The following is a 12766-nucleotide window of genomic DNA, read 5'->3' on the forward strand; positions in this document are numbered from 1 at the left end:
GGAGAAACCTTGGCAAGCTCAAACCTGGCTGTCAGGTATGTAAAGTCCTGTCAGGACAAAAGAATAACCAGTGGAACAGGACTCCAGACCGCTCAGAAACATTTGCATAAACTAACAGATTTGGGAAAGAAAAAAAAAAAAAAGAGAAAAAAACATGGCAATTTAAAGCCTTTTTATTACACCCTCAAAGCTACTTTTGTTAATTACTGGTTAATAGTGGAGCTGTAGGTTTAATTAATTCAAAAGCAGTGGCGTTACAACCTTGTTAGGGAGAAATATAATTCAGCTTTTCAGCAGTGAAGCTATTTTATTGACACCAGGCAGCATTAACAAGTTTTTGTGCTTCTGAATGTTTGTGTATGAGTATATCTCTGTGTGTAAAAGATTGTATGGTAGAACATTTGTTTACAACAGTGATTTAACTGACTGGAACTACCTGTGTATTTAGTGCATTATACCGTATAACAGAACATGTCAACACAGGAGAAAACTGAGGTCATCAAGCCATTACATGGGCATCAATTTGTCACAGATACTTTAAGTTATTTTAGGTGGTAAAGCTAAACTTTTTTTTATTTTTTTATTCATTTTTAATATTTAGGCTTTCCATATATCAGTCTAGATTTCCTCAGAGCTTTGCAGGCTTTGAGGCAGCTCGTATTGTGGTTACAAACTCTTTGCACATACAGGCCAAATCTGTGGTGGATATCTGTATGGGAATCATGTCTCATTGCAGACACAAGAGCAGAATACATCTTTCTGCCACAGTTTTTCATTCTACTAAACCCAAAATTGAAATCACCTCATTTGAGGGACAAAATAGATGGGCAAATATGAGTGTGCCTCTCCCCACAGGCTGAAGTCTGAAGAGAGAAAATCAGGATTGAGACCTGTCATTAAAACTAATCTTCAAAATTCCCCTAATCCTCATCATACCTCTACTTTCCTTTAAATATATCAGAGATCATTTTTAAGATAATGTAGGGCTGGAGGAAAGAGTAGACAGTGTCCTTCAGCTATAGATAATCATTTTAATATTATATAACATAATGGAATATAATAGTGCCATGTCTTTTTTTTTTTTTTTTTTCCCTGAGAGATCAGTTTTAAAATCTTGAAAATTTTAAATGAATTTAGTTCCTTGAGAAATGAAATGTGTTTTAATGAAATTTAAGTTGCTTTGTGGCATTGATCATATGAACTTCTTTGCACAAAAGATGCACTTTGGAACATTGTTAAATCATGCCAGAGAACATGATGATCATCAGGCTGTTTTATGCATCAATTTAGACAAAGTAGGCAAACTGGCAAAGGCATTCTAAAATTAACTTAATTAATTCAATTTGACGTGTCACAGAAACTGCTAGTAAAACAAAGTGTTTTACAAGAAAAAAATATATATATATGAAAGAAGATGAAGAAATATAAAAATCTAAAACACAAAAACAACACAAAGCTCTAGCAGTTTGAGTTGTTTGACTTATGTTACACAGAGAGTTTATGGGACATTCATTTGATAATTCAAATTAATCGATTTTAAAGAACTGACTTCCTAAAGTTAATATGATAGATTAATATTAAGAGCATATTTGATTATTTCCTGAGCTCACTTGGTTGCAAGACTGTGCATACAAAATACAAAAACAGTGCTACTTGTTAGAAACTGTAGTTATTGAAAAAGCAGTCAGGCTGCTGAAAAATGCAGCTGGGTTAGTGGCGTAACTACTTTTAGGTACAGTACACCCTGGAACCCAGGACATTTCTCAAGGGCGTCATTGCAGAAAGATACATGGCTTACGTCCATCTGTACAGGCTGCTCAATTTGTCTGTCTGGAAGATGGCGACCGTGAACAATGATACCAAGTGCATATGGTAGAGAAATTATAGAAGGTCCCTCTCTTGGTCTCCAGAGGAGCAGCTGCTGGTGTAAAACTCTGGGAGAAAGCAATAAAAGATCTCTCAGATTAGCTGTGAGGTGGAGTTGAAATTGAAATTGATCAACTACAGCGGCTATGAATCTGAAATCAGGAGGGTATAAAACATCATGTCCAAATATACTGTAGTGTCCACAGTTTCCTTTTTGCTTGCAATTTCTGTGCCCCACAATATTGTTGTTGCTATGAGTTGTAGAAATGCTCTACTATAATCAATGTCATTGATTTGAAACTTTAGGCAGACTGGGTAGTGATATGTTTAATGTTTTAAACTGTAAAAAATGTTATAAGGTAAGGTATTTTCCCTTCCAAATGTGCTTGCGGTGGGTAAAACTTTGACACATTTCAGAAGAAATGCAATGCTCCCTCATGGTCAGATTTCACTTTGTGAAAGAAATGTCAAAAATGTAATATATGTTCACTCAGTTCAATACTGCTCACCTCTGCAAGTAACATTATTGAGCCTAGTAATGCTTTGCTAGATTTTTAACCTTTCTTGCAAAAGTTCCTCCCCTGAGAGGGCAGCGGTTTATGTGATGTTGAGCAAAGCATGATGGAAATGATGGTAGAACAGATTTAAGAAGGATGTTGCATGGATTTAAAATAGCATAAACCCTAAAAGATCAGTGTTGTTGCACTTTTAGTCTTTTCCATATGTGGTCCATAAGACACTTGTGCTACAGTTCAAGGCTACAATCCCATCTAAAGCTATATGATAGCTATGTGAGAACTGAAAATTATTGTTAAATCATTCACTGATCATCTTGGCCTCCGTCAAAGCTTTTAAATCTCATATGTGCCCAGATTCAAATATGGCACATTATAAATTTGGGCCAGGATTGAAGCATTTGTTGTTCTGTATTATGTAAATGTGGGTGTGATTCAAGAACTGCAATTAATAAAAAGATTTTGTAAATTAATATATATAAATATATATATATACATATTGGTGCTGTCAAACGATTAATCGCATCCAAAATAAAACATTTTGTTTACATAATATTTGTGTGTGTGCTGTTTATTTATTATGTATATAAACACATACAGTATATATTTTGAAAACATTTACATGTATATACATTTATTTATATTATTATATAAATATATTTAATATATAAACAACATATTTTTCTTAAATATATACATGCATGTGTTTGTATTTATATATACATAATAAATATACACAGTACACACTAATATTGTCACGGGACACGACAAGAGAGTAAACGTAAAGATTCTTTAATTCTATTAAAAAAAACATAAACAAGTCATCTTTATTTATATATCGCTTTTAACAATACAGATTGTGTCAAAGCACTTAACAGTATCAAATTGGAGGATAGAGTGTCAGTAATGTATAACGATAAGATTAAACACTCAATTTTCTCAATTTCAGTTAAGGGCATTTCATTATTGAATTCAGAGATGTCATTGTCTAGCTCAGTTTAGTTTAAATAGTATCTGTGCAACCAAATCGACGATAGTCGCTAGAAATTAAGTGTCCGCAACTGAGCAAGCCAGAGGCGACAGCGGCAAGGAACCAAAACTCCCTCTGTGACAGAATGGAGGAAAAAAGCCTTGGGAGAAACCAGGCTCAGTCGGGGGGCCAGTTCTCCTCTGGCGAGACAAAACCCGCAGTTCAATTCCAGCCACAGCCATGTCAGATTGTGTAAAGGGCTTATCTGATTCCCGTGGCCTTGTCCCGATGGAGCATTTTAATTTATAATTTAATGTATTTGTTATATTAGTGTTTTATTCATTATTTGAAATTTTTCATTTATACGTTTTATTAATTTGCTATAATTATAATGAATAGTTTAATGCATTTATTGTTTCTCGGTGTATTTTTATAATATATATTTGTTTGTTTATTATTATTTTATTATTCAAAATAACATTAATCCAGGACGAAGAACAGAAGGAAACTGAAGCAAACAAGATGATTAATTCAACACAGGTGATCAGACTGAACGATAATTGACAAAACGAGAACAGGAAATACCAAATAAGACCAGACAGGAACTAAACAGAAACCAACATATATTATGTAAACAAAAACTTTTATTTTGGATGCGATTAATCACGATTAATCATTTGACAGCACTAACACTGAATATATATATATAAAAAGGTGCATCTCAATAAATTAGAATGTTGTGGAAAAGTTCATTTATTTCAGTAATTCAACTCAAATTGAATTGAACTGAAGTAGTTTAAGTCTTTGGTTCTTTTAATTATGATGATTTTGGCTCACATTTAATAAAAACCCACCAAATCTCAACAAATTAGAATATGGTGACATGCCAATCCTGAGCCTTCAAAATGGTCTCTCAGTTTGGTTCACTAGGCTTACACAATCATGGGGAAGACTGCTGATCTGACAGTTGTCCAGAAGACAATCATTGACACCCTTCACAAGAAGGGTAAGCCACAAACATTCATTGCCAAAGAAGCTGGCTGTTCACAGAGTGCTGTATCCAAGCATGTTAACAGAAAGTTGAGTGGAAGGAAAAAGTGTGGAAGAAAAAGATGCACAACCAACCGAGAGAACCACAGCCTTATGAGGATTGTCAAGCAAAATCGATTCAAGAATTTGGGTGAACTTCAGAAGGAATGGACTGAGGCTGGGGTCAAGGCATCAAGAGCCACCACACACAGACGTGTCAAGGAACTTGGCTACAGTTGTCGTATTCCTCTTGTTAAGCCACACCTGAACCACAGACAGCATCAAGAGACGTCTTACCTGGGCTAAGGATAAGAACTGGACTGTTTCCCAGTGGTCCAAAGTCCTCTTTTCAGATGAGAGCAAGTTTTGTATTTCATTTGGAAACCAAGGTCCTAGAGTCTGGGGGAAGGGTGGAGAAGCTCATAGCTCAAGTTGCTTGAAGTCCAGTGTTAAGTTTCCACAGTCTGTGATGATTTGGGGTGCAATGTCATTGGTGTTGGTCCATTGTGTTTTTTGAAAACCAAAGTCACTGCACCCGTTTACCAAGAAATTTTGGAGCACTATGCTTCCTTCTGCTGACCAGCTTTTTAAAGATGCTGATTTCATTTTCCAGCAGGATTTGGCACCTGCCCACACTGCCAAAAGCACCAAAAGTTGGTTAAATGATCATGGTGTTGGTGTGCTTGACTGGCCAGCAAACTCACCAGACCTGAACCCCATAGAGAATCTATGGCAGGGGTCTCAAACTCGCAGCCCGGGGGCCAATTGAGGCCCGCGGGATGATATTTTGTGGCCCCCCTACTTGACATCAAAGTTTAGTGTTAGTGCGGCCCACACGTTGTTCTCAAACGCACCTTTTTGCTGAGTCTTGCCGCGCTTTTATTTATTTTTATTTTTTTTATCACTTACAGTGTTTCCCCTACCATTATTTTAGGGGGGATTTTTCATCAGGTTTGCACCCTGAAATAATGTTATTTCAATGATGAAAAATCAAAAATAGATCAAGATGGTCATAAAAAAAAAATCAACATTTCTTCAACGTAAATTAAATCACTTATTTAACATTGAATCAACATAGAAACATTATCAAATCAATCCTGCTTTTTACTCCTTTCAATCAGAGAACATGCAGAACTGCAATTAATATGGTTTTAAAATAAAAAAGTCACTCAAAATAAACAACATCAGTCAGTTTACATGCAAAAATATTTATTTTTGCCCCCACACTATTTGAACAGGAAATTAACATTATACTAAAGTAAAACATGTGATTCTTAAAAAAAATAATAATAATAAAACTAAAACTTGGTGGTGACCTCAAAACAGGCACGGATTCACAGACAGGGCTTAGCTTAAGCCAGAACTAGGCCTTAAATTAGGATACTTAAACAGCTTTATGCAATAAATAAACATTATTGGTGTGCATCTTGAGACAGGCAATGCCAATGACATTAATATCTGTCAGAGCGTTATTTTCAGTTAAGACAGCTCAAACATGCATTTTAGTCTGGGACTAGCCTTGTGAAACTGGGAGACAGAGCTTAAAATACAATTTACATACAGAATATGGTCAAATGAATGACAAAGTGACTTAATTACATGGAACAGTTCATTCTGAATTTATAAAGCAAATGCTAGGAGAAGAGCCTGTAAAACTGACACATATAGGCCTAACAAATGCAAACTGCATCTGCAAAATGGAAGTAAATGCAAATGAAAACTCACCAAAGGCAGAAACACTAAAGTACTACAGACTGAAACATTTCCAGTTTGCTGTTTAGGACTTGTAGCTTCAATCCGTGAAAAGCTTCTTTTCTGATTCAAAAAAAGATGTCTTTACTCCTCATTAAACAGATAGTCTGATGAACTCAGGGCTTTCCACCACAAGGCAATGCCCACAAGCCGTTCAGGACCACAACCGAGCCATTTTTGCACTGTCACAGCAGGCCTCCTTTTTCTCAACTTTCCCTTGTTGTTGTTAGGCATCTAAAGTATAAAAACAAACAGGATGTTAAACCTGCACAATGTTGTAAAACATGTGATTAGTAGTAGTAGTGTATAACTGAAAGAAGGTGGGTCCTAAGTATTTGGAAATGTGACTTATGTACTACAAAATTAAGTGCAATTTGAAATTTGATAAAAGGTTTACATTCAAGCTAAAACATGGTGAATTCAAATTTAAGACCATTTAATTTTAATATAGAAATTAAGCACCTATAGACATACGTATTATTTTGAAACCCTTAATATAAAGCATTTTTCATGTTTGGAACAAATTCCTCACAGCCGCTCACTCTCTGCCCTCTATTTTTAAGATGTGCCTGTAATATCAAACTACTGTATATTGATATAAATGGCAATGCCTCATTCTATATTGTTTATAAATTATATAATCATACAAACTCAAAGAGTATATAGTCAATATATAAATGTTCCAAATCTGTATGAGTTTCTTTCTTCTGTTGAACATAAAATAAGATATTCTGAAGAATGTTGGTAACCAGTTGACAGTAGCCATTAACTTCCATAGGATCTTTTCCCTGTACAATGGAAGTCAATGTTTTCCGTCAGCTGTTGGGTTACCAACATATCATCTTTTGTAAAAAAAAAAACAAAAAAAACAACTGATACAGGTTTGGAACAACAGTTTTGAGTGAACTGAAGGCCTGTTCACACCAAGGAAGATAACACTAAAGATAACGATAAAGACAGATTTCTAAAAAGCAGATGAGTGTGCTTAGAATAAACAGATGAACATAGTTATCTTTAAAGTTATCGCTCTTGGTCTGAATGGGCCTTAACCCTCTGAATTTACTGAATTTAAGACCAAAGGACCCATGTGGAGACTTACCATGCACATCTTGGAGCCTGGTGTCTCTAAATGAGTTTTTTTTTTCATGCTGATCTTTTGGTCTTCTACTGCCCAGTTCATCTGAGAAGCCGGCTCAATGGTTACAGTACAGCCCAGCATCCTAATATATGCCTCAACTGATGCTCCTCCAACAGCAAAACAGCCAACCTATAAGGACGTCAGGAAAATATTTGTACGAAACATGGATAGGTTACAAATAAATATCATGGGAATGAAGTTTCCGTGTTAAATGAAAAACATGCTTTTGTCAATCAATAAATAAAACAAAAATAAATAAATCTTAATGTAAATTACCATCACACATCTGTCATCTTCACTTTGAGGAATCCGCTCTGGTAGCTGCGTCTCATGAAACAGACCTCCAGACACTGGTTCAGCCAGTATTACAGTCACTTCAGAATAAGCAATGGGAAAGCAGTTTGAGAAAAAAAAAAAAAAAACCACAGTATATCAACAACTTCTATGATACACAGCGTCAGGCCCAAGTGATATTCCAGGTGGGCAGGGGTTATGATTTTTTTTGGGGGGGGGGAATATAGGCTACTATTTTTATGCCCCCATTTTTTTTTAAAGTGAAAGGATGAATGCCTTATAAACAGTGACATTTAAGACTTGCATTTAATTCACCCCAAAATGGGCCATTTGCACATTTTCACGTAAGTTCTGCTACTTCATGGAGTAAGGATAATTATGAAATTAATATTAGCCACAACAGAGGTGCAAATTTTGCAATACATAATTCAAATTTTAAAAATTAAATAGACCGGAGCAATTAACATTTTGTCAGAACCTCTAGTAAATTACAAGCTATTTGTTTAGTTGTCTACTGAGAATCATAGGAGAATATGATCTCTATTTGAAAAAACAAAAACAAAAGAGATACATTTTTCCAGAATTGTTTGACTGACCGTTTCTCCCATGGCAGTGACGGGCAAATGTAATCCCTCCCTCCCCCCTCCCCCATACCATTTACAATTTTTATATATAGTGAAAAAAATCCATTATAAAACACTCGTGCTTTTAAGCCAAATACAAGCTGAAACGACTCTCCGCAATCTCTGATCTCGGTTTTCTGTATTAGAGCTGTTTTAAACTTGCTGTTTGAACGCTGCTCGCTTACTGGATCCTTGGACTGAAAAGTTTACAGGAGTTTACCGGTTTAAAAAATATCTGATCGCAAAAACCTGGTCCTTTTGATTTTTCTTTTCATATTATAATGTACTGATTCAAATTAGAAATCAATAATTAATTATTATTTTGCCATCTTGTCTGGGGACAAAGCAGGCGCAGGCGCAATCATCAATCATATTTAAAGGGAAGCCGGCGCGTCCTGACCGCATCACTGTCTTTACTGGGTGTTTTTAGGGAATATTTGCATTTATTCACAGACGATTTGATTAGCGAATCATGTGGTGGACTGTCATTATTTTGGCTAATGCGAGACACCACAGAATGCGCATCAGAGGGTATTTAGAAGTAGGTATAGGCTACGCAAAGCCGACTGATAAGCCTTATACCTGAATATACCCTGCACTACACCACTGAGACTGACGAAACCATACATCAACAGATTCTTAGCTCATTGACAAATATCTGATCTTGTAAGATGTTCTCCCTTTACACAGAGCACTGTCCCACTAAACATTAGACGTCTGATGGACGTGCAGATTATGTCTATATTGCGTCCGTCGGTCCAAGACCAATTCTGCACGTCTACACGACGTGCAAACTAGGTCCGCTATTTGGACGTCTAACCAAGACCCCATTTGGACGTCAATATGCAGTTCTACATTTGAACGTCGGACTAGGTAACTTTTTTTGGACGTCGAAGACATGTGCAGAAAATTGACATTATTAATGAATGTAATATTTATTTTATTTAAGACACATATCAACATTGTTCTTATCAGCATGGTTAATGAATATCAATATAGGTTACCTGTGATGAAACATTATTTGTTATTTAAATATTTATTTATTGAGTACATGATGTCTAAAATGAGTTTAAGTTTGATGTAGAAAAGACGTCCACAAAGACCACATTTGGCCTACAATTAGCCCTTATACAGAGGTCCTGTGGACATCAATACTGGACGTTCATTGGACGTTGGAAAAAAGACGTCATCTGGCGTCACAGTCTGCACCTTCAGGGGACCAAAATTGGACGTTCAAAAACGAAGTACAAAAGACGTTGTTTGGACGTGTCTTTGCTCAGTGGGGTACGCGTGATCGCCAAATCGAAAGTGAAAGTGAAAGGCGCGAGCGCTCATTCAAAAGCATTTCAATTTCGCGCATGTTGATAGCGGCTCCCTGATGCGCGAAAATACAGTATTAGCACGTATTCGGGTGTGGGCGGTAAGAAAACGAAAAAGAAAAAGTATATGAACCTCAATTGAATATCACAACAATTTTTTGATTGGCTGTTATGTGTGGGGCCAGGGTGGGCCAAGCTTCCCGTGGAGCCGGGCCTGCACAGCGTTCATTTTTCATAACCGTTAGTGTAGTTTCTCAGCTCCAGTCCTCAGACCCCCCTCCCAGCATGTTACAGCTGAACCAGGTGTTTTAATTAGTGAGACATCTAAAACATTCTGGGGTGGGGCCTGAGGACGGGAGATGAGACTATGACTCTTTTACTATTTACTGCTGCAGCTTAAATAAATAGCTTAAAAAGCATCTTACGTCCCTTTACAAAATAAAAGATTGTATTAACATTAAGATGCTGTAAGACACATATTTTGTACATTTAACAATGACTTGCCTTTTATTATTAACCTTGATCCAGGAGATTCCATCCTCTGACCTAGATTTAAAAAGGTAAAAGTAAAAGTTTAGAGTATGCAACACCTGTCACAGGTAACAAACAACAGAAATTCATTCTTACCTGATGTGAGCAAACCAAGGAAATGTCCCTCTGATGGGCTACAAAAAGGGTAAAATGAAGAATGAAAATTCTATTAGGTTAACCAAGTATTGGTTGTAATTAGTTTTGTGTCTTCTTTACTGTTCTACTGGAGAGAAAAAAAAGTCACCCACACCTTGGATGACATGAGGGCGAGTAAATTAACAGCACATTTTCATTTTGGGGTGAACTATCCCTTTAAGGTGTGTCACAGGAGTACAGTAAAACAAAAGTAATATAAAATTGTTCACATAATATAAAAATTACATAAAATCAAACAATGCAAGGTTTTCCCTCCCACGAAATTTAAATAAGGTCGATGGCACGAATAAGTTTGTAGAAATATGTTTTATGTGTTTTTTTTTTCCAGGAAGAAAAGTCAAAAACGCGCCTGCCTGCGTGTGCTGTCACACACAGTGTTCAAACACACACATTACACTCTCACTGTTGTGTCTGGTAGGGTTTGGTGGAAAAACACAGAGAAATATATTTAATAAATCCTTACCTCGGCCGTTCGTTGGTCTGTACGGCGCGCGTTCATGTGACTCGCAGTTCACTCGGACTTGTCCAGAAAAACACGTAAGTTATAACGGAAGATGAATAGTGAAATATACGCGAAATGAAATCACTACTAATTCTTTTATCTGAGGTGAATCCGTTGTGTTCGTAGCTAAGTGAAGGATCAACATCTGTCAGCTGTCGTCATATAAAGGGAACTCTCTGTAAAGAAAGTAAGTTAAGTTACAAGGATTTTATATATATAAAACTATTTCTATGCGTTATGTTCTATGTCAAGATTTTATTTATTTTTTTTAGTAATCTTTTATTACTTGCCTCTAAAAACAATTTGCTGTTATCCTTTAGGCCTGGTCTCCGTCCGTTTCGCATTTGAAATCTGTTCTCCCGCGCTTTGATTTGATTGGCGGTTGGCAGCCAGCTTTAGCTACATTACTGCCACCTAATGGACTGGATTGTGGCGCATGAAAAACCCCTCTGAATTCTCTCTATTCTCCTTAGGCAATTCATTAAATGTATGTAAATTCCACATGATTTAAATCTAATAATTATAATGAATATATAAATTATAAATAATATAAATATAATTATAATTTAAATGTTTAATTATAATTTTAAAATAAAATGTTTAATTTAAGTTAATGAACTGGATGACCACAAGAATTACAAGGACATTCATTGGAGCATTTAGTTATTATCAGTCTCTGGCTGAATGTACTCCTCTAGCTAGCCAAAAAGAGGTAATGAACACATTAATTACTAATGTAAAAACATTACTACTGCTGCTACTGCTAATAATAATAATAATAATATCCAGCTGGTTTATCTGAGTTCTGCTAGTGGTGAAGAGTTTACAAAATTTACAGAATTTGTTGTTTGATGAGCATGTGCTCACTACAATTCAGGAAAATGTACCATGTTTAAGTGCTGAATGAGGGATTGACAGTCTAAAGTTTCACCAGTGAAATGCTGACCAAAAATCAACATTGATTCAATATTTGTCTTTTCAACACTGAAAAGCATTGAATTATCAACATTGATCCAATATTATTTAGCATTGAATTTTCAACCTCAACCAAAATGATGATTCTGATGGAATTTCAACATTGAATCAATGTCACCTTGCTATCTGGGAGGCTACGACTAGTAAAACTATTAAAACCTAACTTTAAGGAATAATCATACAATGCCCCTTTATTTTTATGTCCTGAAAACGGGAACCCCCAAAAAAAAGCCGAAGGCCACTGTCAAAGAAACCTGGGCTTCCATACCACCTCAGCAGTGCCACAAACTGATCACCTCCATGCTACGCCGAATTGAGGCAGTAATTAAAGCAAAAGGAGCCCCTACCAAGTATTGAGTACATATACAGTAAATGAACATACTTTCCAGAAAGCTAACAATTCACTAAAAATGTATTTTTTTTTTATTGGTCTTATGAAGTATTCTAATTTGTTGAGATAGTGAATTGGTGGGTTTTTGTTAAATGTGAGCCAAAATCATCACAATTAAAACAACCAAAGGCTTAAACTACTTCAGTCTAGAGAAGTCTGGGTGCATTGAATTTATTTACAACATTCTAATTTATTGAGATGCACCTATGAGATTAAGTACGCAATTCTATTTATTTATTCATTTATTATTTTTGGACTGTTCCTTTAATACACAAAATATTATTTGCAAACTCTTGTGATATTTTCACAGATTTTCAGATTTGTCTCTTAATCTAAACATGTTTTCTGCACTACTTGTTCGTTTTGGGCCAAGACACTCTCATAAATTTAAGTCTTCTGAAGCATTTTCAAATCTCCAAAGCTTCATACATCTTTGACCCCTGTTGCCCAGACCGATCCAGAAACTGCAGTGTAGATCTCTCAGGTTCTGGGGCATAGTAAATGGATTGCAACCTTCCTAGCTTTTTGTCCGTTTAAGGGCAATTCACATTTCCATTTCAAACAGAACATGAGCAATCATCCTTATTTATACCTCAGTGTTTTCCATTTGTGAGAAGCAGAGGCCGATTTCACAGTGTAGATCATGGGCATTATTAGCTCCCCAGCCAGATATGACCTTGTTTGTTTTAGTATCTGTGCAAAATC

General features: G+C 35.9%; 2 long non-coding RNA genes across 2 annotated transcripts; both read right to left on the reverse strand.

Annotated features, from left to right (window-relative positions):
* Nucleotides 1-5605: 5605 nt before the first annotated feature.
* On the reverse strand, nt 5606-8187 carry LOC131552574 (uncharacterized). The gene is made up of 3 exons (XR_009274011.1): nt 7547-8187; nt 7232-7399; nt 5606-6366 (listed from the first exon to the last, which is right to left on the reverse strand). It is a non-coding gene; the product is annotated as an uncharacterized LOC131552574 (long non-coding RNA).
* Nucleotides 8188-8377: 190 nt separating this feature from the next.
* LOC131552523 (uncharacterized) lies at nt 8378-10958 on the reverse strand. Its single transcript, XR_009273993.1, has 3 exons — nt 10657-10958; nt 10134-10171; nt 8378-10052 (listed from the first exon to the last, which is right to left on the reverse strand). It is a non-coding gene; the product is annotated as an uncharacterized LOC131552523 (long non-coding RNA).
* Between the last annotated feature and the right edge of the window lie 1808 nt (nt 10959-12766).

This window comes from Onychostoma macrolepis, chromosome 13 (genome assembly GCF_012432095.1).
Source record: "Onychostoma macrolepis isolate SWU-2019 chromosome 13, ASM1243209v1, whole genome shotgun sequence".
Taxonomy (NCBI): Eukaryota; Metazoa; Chordata; class Actinopteri; order Cypriniformes; family Cyprinidae; genus Onychostoma; species Onychostoma macrolepis.